Source organism: Pseudophryne corroboree, unplaced genomic scaffold (genome assembly GCF_028390025.1).
Source record: "Pseudophryne corroboree isolate aPseCor3 unplaced genomic scaffold, aPseCor3.hap2 scaffold_2658, whole genome shotgun sequence".
In the NCBI taxonomy this organism is placed as follows: domain Eukaryota; kingdom Metazoa; phylum Chordata; class Amphibia; order Anura; family Myobatrachidae; genus Pseudophryne; species Pseudophryne corroboree.
Window position 1 is genome coordinate 1 of NW_026969319.1, and position 13,075 is coordinate 13,075.

Below are 13,075 nucleotides of genomic sequence, written 5' to 3' on the forward strand. Positions count from 1 at the left end.
ATCTGGCATGCATGTTCCTTTGTTGCTCATCATTCATCACCAAAAATGATTTTCTTTTTCAATTCTTATGACTGTACTGATTGTATTGAATAAAATCCACATCTAGCATAACCAATTAATGCTGCAAAGAGCTCCAGTGGCGCAATTGGTCAGCGCACGGTACTTATAAGACAGTATCTGTTGAGCAATGCCGAGGTTGTGAGTTCAAGCCTCACCTGGAGGTTTTACTGGTTTTTTTCCTTTTCTTATGTCATTAGTCATTGATTATAAACTGCTACCTTAATATTTAATATGATATTACAAAGGATGGAAGAAAGAAAGAAAACACACAAGCATGATTGAGCATTTAAGTTGTCAGCACACATCTGCTTTGGTTCAAATGCACTGCATATCTTCCTTCAGTCAGCCAACAAAACAGCAATGGAAAAGATTAACATACTGTTGGTAAAGCAGTTGCATCAAATTGATTTTCTGCAATATAGCATGATAATCCATACTGACAGCTCTGGATAGTACCAGCACATTTCTTGCTGGACTTGGTAATGCAAAGAACACAGTAAACAGCTTCACTTTTTTTCAAAAATAAATAATTGACTATTAAAAACCTATCAGTCTTAAATAAGGACATCAGTAAGCACCACTGGCATAATGGATAAGGCACTGTTCTCCTAAGCCAGTGTTTGTGGGTTTAAGTCCCGTCTGAGTTGGAAGTCATTACAGCAAGTGTCTCATCACTAGAGTTGATATTTTATCTTTGCTTCAACTGTAAAACAGTCTTGCAGTGTTTAGCTTGTAAAAAATGACCACATAAGCTAAAATATGACATTTATTATGATAACATTGTTGTTGTTGTTTTTTAAACCTTTTCTATCACCGTGGACAGCTTATTCAAGTGCCATCTGGCATGCATGTTCCTTTGTTGCTCATCATTCATCACTGAAAATGATTTTCTTTTTCAATTCTTATGAATGTACTGATTGTATTGAATAAAATCCACATCTAGCATAACCAATTAATGCTGCAAAATGCTCCAGTGGCGCAATTGGTCAGCGCGCAAAACTTATAAGACAGTATCTGTTGAGCAATGCCAAGGTTGTGAGTTCAAGCCTCACTTGGAGCATCTTTGTGTACCGTTTTTTTTTTCCTTTACTTATGTCATTAGTCATTGATTATAAACTGCTACCTTAATATTTAATATGATATTACAAAGGATGGAAGAAAGAAAGAAAAAACACAAACATGATTGTGCATTTAAGTTGTCAGCACACATCTGCTTTGGTTCAAATGCACTGCATATCTTCCTTCAGTCAGCCAACAAAACAGCAATGGAAAAGATTAACATACTGTTGGTAAAGCAGTTGCATCAAATTGATTTTCTGCAATATAGCATGATAATCCATACTGACAGCTCTGGATAGTACCAGCACATTTCTTGCTGGACTTGGTAATGCAAAGAACACAGTAAACAGCTTCACTTTTTCCTCAAAAATAAATAATTGACTATTAAAAACCTAACAGTCTTAAATAAGACTGGCATAATGGATAAGTCACTGCCCTCCTAAGACAGGGGTCCAAGTTCCATATGGGGTGGAAGTCATTACAGCAAGTGTCTCATCACTAGAATTGATATTTTATCCTTGCTTCGACTGTAAAACAGTCTTGCAGTGTTTATCTTGCAAAAAATGACCACAGAAGCTAAAATATGACATTTATTATGATAACATTGTTGTTGTTTTTTTTAAACATTTTCTATCACCGTGGACATCTTATTTAAGTACCATCTGGCATGCATGTTCCTTTGTTGCTCATCATTCATCACCAAAAATGATTTTCTTTTTCAATTCTTATGACTGTACTGATTGCATTGAATAAAATCCACATCTAGCATAACCAACCAATGTTGCAAAGCGCTCCAGTGGCGCAATTGGTCAGCGCGCGGTACTTATAAGACAGTATCTGTTGAACAATGCCAAGGTTGTGAGTTCAAGCCTCACCTGGAGAATCTTTGTATACTGTTTTTTTTCCTTTTCTTATGTCATTAGTCATTGATTATAAACTGGTAGCCTTAATATTTAACATGATATTACAAAGGATGGAAGAAAGAAAGAAAACACACAAACATGATTGTGCATTTAAGTTGTCAGCACACATCTGCTTTGGTTCAAATGCACTGCATATCTTCCTTCAGTCAGCCAACAAAACAGCAATGGAAAAGAATAACATACTGTTGGTAAAGCAGTTGCATCAAATTGATTTTCTGCAATATAGCAAGATAATCCATACTGACAGCTCTGGATAGTACCAGCACATTTCTTGCTGGACTTGGTAATGCAAAGAACACAGTAAACAGCTTCACTTTTTAAAATAAATAAATAATTGACTATTAAAAACCTAACAGTCTTAAATAAGGACATCAGTAAGCACCACTGGAATAATGGATAAGGCACTGCTCTCCTAAGCCAGTGGTTGTGGGTTTAAGTCCCTTCTGAGTTGGAAGTCATTACAGCAAGTGTCTCATCACTAGAGTTGATATTTTATCCTTGCTTCAACTGTAAAACAGTATTGCAGTGTTTAGCTTGTAAAAAGTGACCACAGAAGCTAAAATATGACATTAATTATGATAAAATTGTTGTTGTTGTTTTTTAAACCTTTTCTATCACAGTGGACAGCTTATTCAAGTGCCATCTGGCATGCATGTTCCTTTGTTGCTCATCATTCATCACCAAAAATGATTTTCTTTTTCAATTCTTATGACTGTACTGATTGCATTGAATAAAATCCACATCTAGCATAACCAACCAATGTTGCAAAGCGCTCCAGTGGCGCAATTGGTCAGCGCGCGGTACTTATAAGACAGTATCTGTTGAACAATGCCAAGGTTGTGAGTTCAAGCCTCACCTGGAGAATCTTTGTATACTGTTTTTTTTCCTTTTCTTATGTCATTAGTCATTGATTATAAACTGGTAGCCTTAATATTTAATATGATATTACAAAGGATGGAAGAAAGAAAGAAAACACACAAACATGATTGTGCATTTAAGTTGTCAGCACACATCTGCTTTGGTTCAAATGCACTGCATATCTTCCTTCAGTCAGCCAACAAAACAGCAATGGAAAAGAATAACATACTGTTGGTAAAGCAGTTGCATCAAATTGATTTTCTGCAATATAGCAAGATAATCCATACTGACAGCTCTGGATAGTACCAGCACATTTCTTGCTGGACTTGGTAATGCAAAGAACACAGTAAACAGCTTCACTTTTTTAAAAAAATAAATAATTGACTATTAAAAACCTAACAGTCTTAAATAAGGACATCAGTAAGCACCACTGGAATAATGGATAAGGCACTGTTCTCCTAAGCCAGTGGTTGTGGGTTTAAGTCCCATCTGAGTTGGAAGTCATTACAGCAAGTGTCTCATCACTAGAGTTGATATTTTATCCTTGCTTCAACTGTAAAACAGTATTGCAGTGTTTAGCTTGTAAAAAGTGACCACAGAAGCTAAAATATGACATTAATTATGATAAAATTGTTGTTGTTGTTTTTTAAACCTTTTCTATCACAGTGGACAGCTTATTCAAGTGCCATCTGGCATGCATGTTCCTTTGTTGCTCATCATTCATCACCAAAACTGATTTTTTTTTTCAATTCTTATGACTGTACTGATTGTATTAAATAAAATCCACATCTAGCATAACCAGACAATGCTGCAAAGTGCTCCAGTGGCGCAATTGGTCAGCGCGTGGTACTTATAAGACAGTATCTGTTGAGCAATGCTGAGGTTGTGAGTTCGAGCCTCACCTGGAGCTTCTTTGTATACTGTTTTTTTCCTTTTCTTATGTCATTAGTCATTGATTATAAACTGCTACCTTAATATTTAATATGATATTACAAAGGATGGAAGAAAGAAAGAAAAAACACAAACATGATAGTGCATTTAAGTTGTCAGCACACATCTGCTTTGGTTTAAATGCACTGCATATCTTCCTTCAGTCAGCCAACAAAACAGCAATGGAAAAGATTAACATACTGTTGGTAAAGCAGTTGCATCAAATTGATTTTCTGCAATATAGCATGATAATCCATACTGACAGCTCTGGATAATACCAGCACATTTCTTGCTGGACTTGGTAATGCAAAGAACACAGTAAACAGCTTCATATTTTTTCAAAAAATAAATAATTGACTATTAAAAACCTATCAGTCTTAAATAAGGACATCAGTAAGCACCACTGGCATAATGGATAAGGCACTGTTCTCCTAAGCCAGTGGTTGTGGGTTTAAGTCCCGTCTGAGTTGGAAGTCATTATAGCAAGTGTCTCATCAGTAGAGTTGATATTTTATCCTTGCTTCAACTGTAAAACAGTCTTGCAGTGTTTAGCTTGTAAAAAGTGACCACAGAAGCTAAAATATGACATTAATTATGATAACATTGTTGTTGTTGTTTTTTAAACCTTTTCTATCACTGTGGACAGCTTATTCAAGTGCCATCTGGCATGCATGTTCCTTTGTTGCTCATCATTCATCACCAAAAATGATTTTCTTTTTCAATTCTTATGACTGTACTGATTGTATTGAATAAAATCCACATCTAGCATTACCACTTAATGCTGCAAAGTGCTCCAGTGGCGCAATTGGTCAGCGCGCGGTACTTATAAGACAGTATCTGTTGAGCAATGCCGAGGTTGTGAGTTCAAGCCTCACCTGGAGCATCTTTGTATACTGTTTTTTTTCCTTTTCTTATGTCATTAGTCATTGATTATAAACTGCTACCTTAATATTTAATATGATATTACAAAGGATGGAAGAAAGAAAGAAAAAACGCAAACATGATTGTGCATTTAAGTTGTCAGCACACATCTGCTTTGGTTCAAATGCACTGCATATCTTCCTTCAGTCAGCAAACAAAACAGCAATGGAAAAGATTAACATGCTGTTGGTAAAGCAGTAGCATCAAATTGATTTTCTGCAATATAGCATGATAATCCATACTGACAGCTCTGGATAGTACCAGCACATTTCTTGCTGGACTTGGTAATGCAAAGAACACAGTAAACAGCTTAAATTTTTTTCAAAAATAAATAATTGACTATTAAAAACCTAACAGTCTTAAATAAGGACATCAGTAAGCACCACTGGCATAATGGATAAGGCACTGTTCTCCTAAGCCAGTGGTTGTGGGTTTAAGTCCCGTCTGAGTTGGAAGTCATTACAGCAAGTGTCTCATCAGTAGAGTTGATATTTTATCCTTGCTTCAACTGTAAAACAGTCTTGCAGTGTTTAGCTTGTAAAAAGTGACCACAGAAGCTAAAATATGACATTAATTATGATAACATTGTTGTTGTTGTTGTTGTTGTTTTTTAAACCTTTTCTATCACCGTGGACAGCTTATTCAAGTGCCATCTGGCATGCATGTTCCTTTGTTGCTCATCATTCATCACCAAAAATGATTTTCTTTTTCAATTCTTATGACTGTACTGATTGTATTGAATAAAATCCACATCTAGCATAACCAATTAATGCTGCAAAGAGCTCCAGTGGCGCAATTGGTCAGCGCACGGTACTTATAAGACAGTATCTGTTGAGCAATGCCGAGGTTGTGAGTTCAAGTCTCACCTGGAGGTTTTACTGGTTTTTTTCCTTTTCTTATGTCATTAGTCATTGATTATAAACTGCTACCTTAATATTTAATATGATATTACAAAGGATGGAAGAAAGAAAGAAAACACACAAGCATGATTGAGCATTTAAGTTGTCAGCACACATCTGCTTTGGTTCAAATGCACTGCATATCTTCCTTCAGTCAGCCAACAAAACAGCAATGGAAAAGATTAACATACTGTTGGTAAAGCAGTTGCATCAAATTGATTTTCTGCAATATAGCATGATAATCCATACTGACAGCTCTGGATAGTACCAGCACATTTCTTGCTGGACTTGGTAATGCAAAGAACACAGTAAACAGCTTCACTTTTTTTCAAAAATAAATAATTGACTATTAAAAACCTATCAGTCTTAAATAAGGACATCAGTAAGCACCACTGGCATAATGGATAAGGCACTGTTCTCCTAAGCCAGTGTTTGTGGGTTTAAGTCCCGTCTGAGTTGGAAGTCATTACAGCAAGTGTCTCATCACTAGAGTTGATATTTTATCTTTGCTTCAACTGTAAAACAGTCTTGCAGTGTTTAGCTTGTAAAAAATGACCACATAAGCTAAAATATGACATTTATTATGATAACATTGTTGTTGTTGTTTTTTAAACCTTTTCTATCACCGTGGACAGCTTATTCAAGTGCCATCTGGCATGCATGTTCCTTTGTTGCTCATCATTCATCACTGAAAATGATTTTCTTTTTCAATTCTTATGAATGTACTGATTGTATTGAATAAAATCCACATCTAGCATAACCAATTAATGCTGCAAAATGCTCCAGTGGCGCAATTGGTCAGCGCGCAAAACTTATAAGACAGTATCTGTTGAGCAATGCCAAGGTTGTGAGTTCAAGCCTCACTTGGAGCATCTTTGTGTACTGTTTTTTTTTTCCTTTACTTATGTCATTAGTCATTGATTATAAACTGCTACCTTAATATTTAATATGATATTACAAAGGATGGAAGAAAGAAAGAAAAAACACAAACATGATTGTGCATTTAAGTTGTCAGCACACATCTGCTTTGGTTCAAATGCACTGCATATCTTCCTTCAGTCAGCCAACAAAACAGCAATGGAAAAGATTAACATACTGTTGGTAAAGCAGTTGCATCAAATTGATTTTCTGCAATATAGCATGATAATCCATACTGACAGCTCTGGATAGTACCAGCACATTTCTTGCTGGACTTGGTAATGCAAAGAACACAGTAAACAGCTTCACTTTTTCCTCAAAAATAAATAATTGACTATTAAAAACCTAACAGTCTTAAATAAGACTGGCATAATGGATAAGTCACTGCCCTCCTAAGACAGGGGTCCAAGTTCCATATGGGGTGGAAGTCATTACAGCAAGTGTCTCATCACTAGAATTGATATTTTATCCTTGCTTCGACTGTAAAACAGTCTTGCAGTGTTTATCTTGCAAAAAATGACCACAGAAGCTAAAATATGACATTTATTATGATAACATTGTTGTTGTTTTTTTTAAACATTTTCTATCACCGTGGACATCTTATTTAAGTACCATCTGGCATGCATGTTCCTTTGTTGCTCATCATTCATCACCAAAAATGATTTTCTTTTTCAATTCTTATGACTGTACTGATTGCATTGAATAAAATCCACATCTAGCATAACCAACCAATGTTGCAAAGCGCTCCAGTGGCGCAATTGGTCAGCGCGCGGTACTTATAAGACAGTATCTGTTGAACAATGCCAAGGTTGTGAGTTCAAGCCTCACCTGGAGAATCTTTGTATACTGTTTTTTTTCCTTTTCTTATGTCATTAGTCATTGATTATAAACTGGTAGCCTTAATATTTAACATGATATTACAAAGGATGGAAGAAAGAAAGAAAACACACAAACATGATTGTGCATTTAAGTTGTCAGCACACATCTGCTTTGGTTCAAATGCACTGCATATCTTCCTTCAGTCAGCCAACAAAACAGCAATGGAAAAGAATAACATACTGTTGGTAAAGCAGTTGCATCAAATTGATTTTCTGCAATATAGCAAGATAATCCATACTGACAGCTCTGGATAGTACCAGCACATTTCTTGCTGGACTTGGTAATGCAAAGAACACAGTAAACAGCTTCACTTTTTTAAAAAAATAAATAATTGACTATTAAAAACCTAACAGTCTTAAATAAGGACATCAGTAAGCACCACTGGAATAATGGATAAGGCACTGCTCTCCTAAGCCAGTGGTTGTGGGTTTAAGTCCCTTCTGAGTTGGAAGTCATTACAGCAAGTGTCTCATCACTAGAGTTGATATTTTATCCTTGCTTCAACTGTAAAACAGTATTGCAGTGTTTAGATTGTAAAAAGTGACCACAGAAGCTAAAATATGACATTAATTATGATAAAATTGTTGTTGTTGTTTTTTAAACCTTTTCTATCACAGTGGACAGCTTATTCAAGTGCCATCTGGCATGCATGTTCCTTTGTTGCTCATCATTCATCACCAAAAATGATTTTCTTTTTCAATTCTTATGACTGTACTGATTGCATTGAATAAAATCCACATCTAGCATAACCAACCAATGTTGCAAAGCGCTCCAGTGGCGCAATTGGTCAGCGCGCGGTACTTATAAGACAGTATCTGTTGAACAATGCCAAGGTTGTGAGTTCAAGCCTCACCTGGAGAATCTTTGTATACTGTTTTTTTTCCTTTTCTTATGTCATTAGTCATTGATTATAAACTGGTAGCCTTAATATTTAATATGATATTACAAAGGATGGAAGAAAGAAAGAAAACACACAAACATGATTGTGCATTTAAGTTGTCAGCACACATCTGCTTTGGTTCAAATGCACTGCATATCTTCCTTCAGTCAGCCAACAAAACAGCAATGGAAAAGAATAACATACTGTTGGTAAAGCAGTTGCATCAAATTGATTTTCTGCAATATAGCAAGATAATCCATACTGACAGCTCTGGATAGTACCAGCACATTTCTTGCTGGACTTGGTAATGCAAAGAACACAGTAAACAGCTTCACTTTTTTAAAAAAATAAATAATTGACTATTAAAAACCTAACAGTCTTAAATAAGGACATCAGTAAGCACCACTGGAATAATGGATAAGGCACTGTTCTCCTAAGCCAGTGGTTGTGGGTTTAAGTCCCATCTGAGTTGGAAGTCATTACAGCAAGTGTCTCATCACTAGAGTTGATATTTTATCCTTGCTTCAACTGTAAAACAGTATTGCAGTGTTTAGCTTGTAAAAAGTGACCACAGAAGCTAAAATATGACATTAATTATGATAAAATTGTTGTTGTTGTTTTTTAAACCTTTTCTATCACAGTGGACAGCTTATTCAAGTGCCATCTGGCATGCATGTTCCTTTGTTGCTCATCATTCATCACCAAAACTGATTTTTTTTTTCAATTCTTATGACTGTACTGATTGTATTAAATAAAATCCACATCTAGCATAACCAGACAATGCTGCAAAGTGCTCCAGTGGTGCAATTGGTCAGCGCGTGGTACTTATAAGACAGTATCTGTTGAGCAATGCTGAGGTTGTGAGTTCGAGCCTCACCTGGAGCTTCTTTGTATACTGTTTTTTTCCTTTTCTTATGTCATTAGTCATTGATTATAAACTGCTACCTTAATATTTAATATGATATTACAAAGGATGGAAGAAAGAAAGAAAAAACACAAACATGATAGTGCATTTAAGTTGTCAGCACGCATCTGCTTTGGTTTAAATGCACTGCATATCTTCCTTCAGTCAGCCAACAAAACAGCAATGGAAAAGATTAACATACTGTTGGTAAAGCAGTTGCATCAAATTGATTTTCTGCAATATAGCATGATAATCCATACTGACAGCTCTGGATAATACCAGCACATTTCTTGCTGGACTTGGTAATGCAAAGAACACAGTAAAAAGCTTCATATTTTTAAAAAAAAATAAATAATTGACTATTAAAAACCTATCAGTCTTAAATAAGGACATCAGTAAGCACCACTGGCATAATGGATAAGGCACTGTTCTCCTAAGCCAGTGGTTGTGGGTTTAAGTCCCGTCTGAGTTGGAAGTCATTACAGCAAGTGTCTCATCAGTAGAGTTGATATTTTATCCTTGCTTCAACTGTAAAACAGTCTTGCAGTGTTTAGCTTGTAAAAAGTGACCACAGAAGCTAAAATATGACATTAATTATGATAACATTGTTGTTGTTGTTGTTGTTTTTTAAACCTTTTCTATCACCGTGGACAGCTTATTCAAGTGCCATCTGGCATGCATGTTCCTTTGTTGCTCATCATTCATCACCAAAAATTATTTTCTTTTTCAATTCTTATGACTGTACTGATTGTATTGAATAAAATCCACATCTAGCATAACCAATTAATGCTGCAAAGAGCTCCAGTGGCGCAATTGGTCAGCGCGCAGTACTTATAAAACAGGATCTGTTGAGCAAAGCCGAGGTTGTGAGTTCAAGCCTCACCTGGAGCATCTTTGTGTACTGTTTTTTTTTTCCTTTACTTATGTCATTAGTCATTGATTATAAACTGCTACCTTAATATTTAATATGATATTACAAAGGATGGAAGAAAGAAAGAAAAAACACAAACATGATTGTGCATTTAAGTTGTCAGCACACATCTGCTTTGGTTCAAATGCACTGCATATCTTCCTTCAGTCAGCCAACAAAACAGCAATGGAAAAGATTAACATACTGTTGGTAAAGCAGTTGCATCAAATTGATTTTCTGCAATATAGCATGATAATCCATACTGACAGCTCTGGATAGTACCAGCACATTTCTTGCTGGACTTGGTAATGCAAAGAACACAGTAAACAGCTTCACTTTTTCCTCAAAAATAAATAATTGACTATTAAAAACCTAACAGTCTTAAATAAGAACATCAGTAAGCACCACTGGCATAATGGATAAGTCACTGCCCTCCTAAGACAGGGGTCCAAGTTCCATATGGGGTGGAAGTCATTACAGCAAGTGTCTCATCACTAGAATTGATATTTTATCCTTGCTTCGACTGTAAAACAGTCTTGCAGTGTTTAGCTTGCAAAAAATGACCACAGAAGCTAAAATATGACATTTATTATGATAACATTGTTGTTGTTTTTTTTAAACATTTTCTATCACCGTGGACATCTTATTTAAGTACCATCTGGCATGCATGTTCCTTTGTTGCTCATCATTCATCACCAAAAATGATTTTCTTTTTCAATTCTTATGACTGTACTGATTGCATTGAATAAAATCCACATCTAGCATAACAAATCAATGTTGCAAAGCGCTCCAGTGGCGCAATTGGTCAGCGCACGGTACTTATAAGACAGTGTCTGTTGAGCAATGCCGAGGTTGTGAGTTCAAGCCTCACCTGGAGCATTTTTGTATACTGTTTTTTTTCCTTTTCTTATGTCATTAGTCATTGATTATAAACTGCTACCTTAATATTTAATATGATATTACAAAGGATGGAAGAAAGAAAGAAAAAACACAAACATGATTGTGCATTTAATTTGTCAGCACACATCTGCTTTGGTTCAAATGCACTGCATATCTTCCTTCAGTCAGCCAACAAAACAGCAATGGAAAAGATTAACATACTGTTGGTAAAGCAGTTGCATCAAATTGATTTTCTGCAATATAGCATGATAATCCATACTGACAGCTCTGGATAGTACCAGCACATTTCTTGCTGGACTTGGTAATGCAAAGAACACAGTAAACAGCTTCACTTTTTTTCAAAAATAAATAATTGACTATTAAAAACCTATCAGTCTTAAATAAGGACATCAGTAAGCACCACTGGCATAATGGATAAGGCACTGTTCTCCTAAGCCAGTGTTTGTGGGTTTAAGTCCCGTCTGAGTTGGAAGTCATTACAGCAAGTGTCTCATCAGTAGAGTTGATATTTTATCCTTGCTTCAACTGTAAAACAGTCTTGCACTGTTTAGCTTGTAAAAAATGACCACAGTAGCTAAAATATGACATTAATTAGGATAACATTGTTGTTGTTGTTTTTTAAACCTTTTCTATCACAGTGGACAGCTTATTCAAGTGCCATCTGGCATGCATGTTCCTTTGTTGCTCATCATTCATCACCAAAAATTATTTTCTTTTTCAATTCTTATGACTGTACTGATTGTATTGAATAAAATCCACATCTAGCATAACCAATAAAGGCTGCAAAGTGCTCTAGTGGCGAAATTGGTCAGCGCGCGGTACTTATAAGACAGTATCTGTTGAGCATTGCCGAGGTTGTGAGTTCAAGCCTCACTTGGAGCAGCTTTGTATAATGTTTTTTTTTTCCTTTTTTTATTTCATTAGTCATTGATTATAAACTGCTACCTTAATATTTAATATGATATTACAAAGGATGGAAGAAAGAAAGAAAAAACACAAACATGATTGTGCATTTAAGTTGTCAGCACACATCTGCTTTGGTTCAAATGCACTGCATATCTTCCTTCAGTCAGCCAACAAAACAGCAATGGAAAAGAATAACATACTGTTGGTAAAGCAGTTGCATCAAATTGATTTTCTGCAATATAGCAAGATAATCCATACTGACAGCTCTGGATAGTACCAGCACATTTCTTGCTGGACTTGGTAATGCAAAGAACACAGTAAACAGCTTCACTTTTTTAAAAAAATAAATAATTGACTATTAAAAACCTAACAGTCTTAAATAAGGACATCAGTAAGCACCACTGGAATAATGGATAAGGCACTGTTCTCCTAAGCCAGTGGTTGTGGGTTTAAGTCCCATCTGAGTTGGAAGTCATTACAGCAAGTGTCTCATCACTAGAGTTGATATTTTATCCTTGCTTCAACTGTAAAACAGTATTGCAGTGTTTAGCTTGTAAAAAGTGACCACAGAAGCTAAAATATGACATTAATTATGATAAAATTGTTGTTGTTGTTTTTTAAACCTTTTCTATCACAGTGGACAGCTTATTCAAGTGCCATCTGGCATGCATGTTCCTTTGTTGCTCATCATTCATCACCAAAACTGATTTTTTTTTTCAATTCTTATGACTGTACTGATTGTATTAAATAAAATCCACATCTAGCATAACCAGACAATGCTGCAAAGTGCTCCAGTGGTGCAATTGGTCAGCGCGTGGTACTTATAAGACAGTATCTGTTGAGCAATGCTGAGGTTGTGAGTTCGAGCCTCACCTGGAGCTTCTTTGTATACTGTTTTTTTCCTTTTCTTATGTCATTAGTCATTGATTATAAACTGCTACCTTAATATTTAATATGATATTACAAAGGATGGAAGAAAGAAAGAAAAAACACAAACATGATAGTGCATTTAAGTTGTCAGCACACATCTGCTTTGGTTTAAATGCACTGCATATCTTCCTTCAGTCAGCCAACAAAACAGCAATGGAAAAGATTAACATACTGTTGGTAAAGCAGTTGCATCAAATT

At 35.6% G+C, this 13,075-nt stretch overlaps 3 non-coding genes across 3 annotated transcripts; all 3 read left to right on the forward strand.

Annotated features, from left to right (window-relative positions):
• The first annotated feature begins 3,717 nt into the window (after positions 1 to 3,717).
• TRNAI-UAU (transfer RNA isoleucine (anticodon UAU)) lies at positions 3,718 to 3,810 on the forward strand. Its single transcript is given in 2 exon segments — positions 3,718 to 3,755; positions 3,775 to 3,810. It is a non-coding gene; the product is annotated as a tRNA-Ile (tRNA).
• An 810-nt stretch (positions 3,811 to 4,620) lies between these two features.
• TRNAI-UAU (transfer RNA isoleucine (anticodon UAU)) lies at positions 4,621 to 4,713 on the forward strand. Its single transcript is given in 2 exon segments — positions 4,621 to 4,658; positions 4,678 to 4,713. It is a non-coding gene; the product is annotated as a tRNA-Ile (tRNA).
• A 6,214-nt stretch (positions 4,714 to 10,927) lies between these two features.
• TRNAI-UAU (transfer RNA isoleucine (anticodon UAU)) lies at positions 10,928 to 11,020 on the forward strand. Its single transcript is given in 2 exon segments — positions 10,928 to 10,965; positions 10,985 to 11,020. It is a non-coding gene; the product is annotated as a tRNA-Ile (tRNA).
• Positions 11,021 to 13,075: the final 2,055 nt, after the last annotated feature.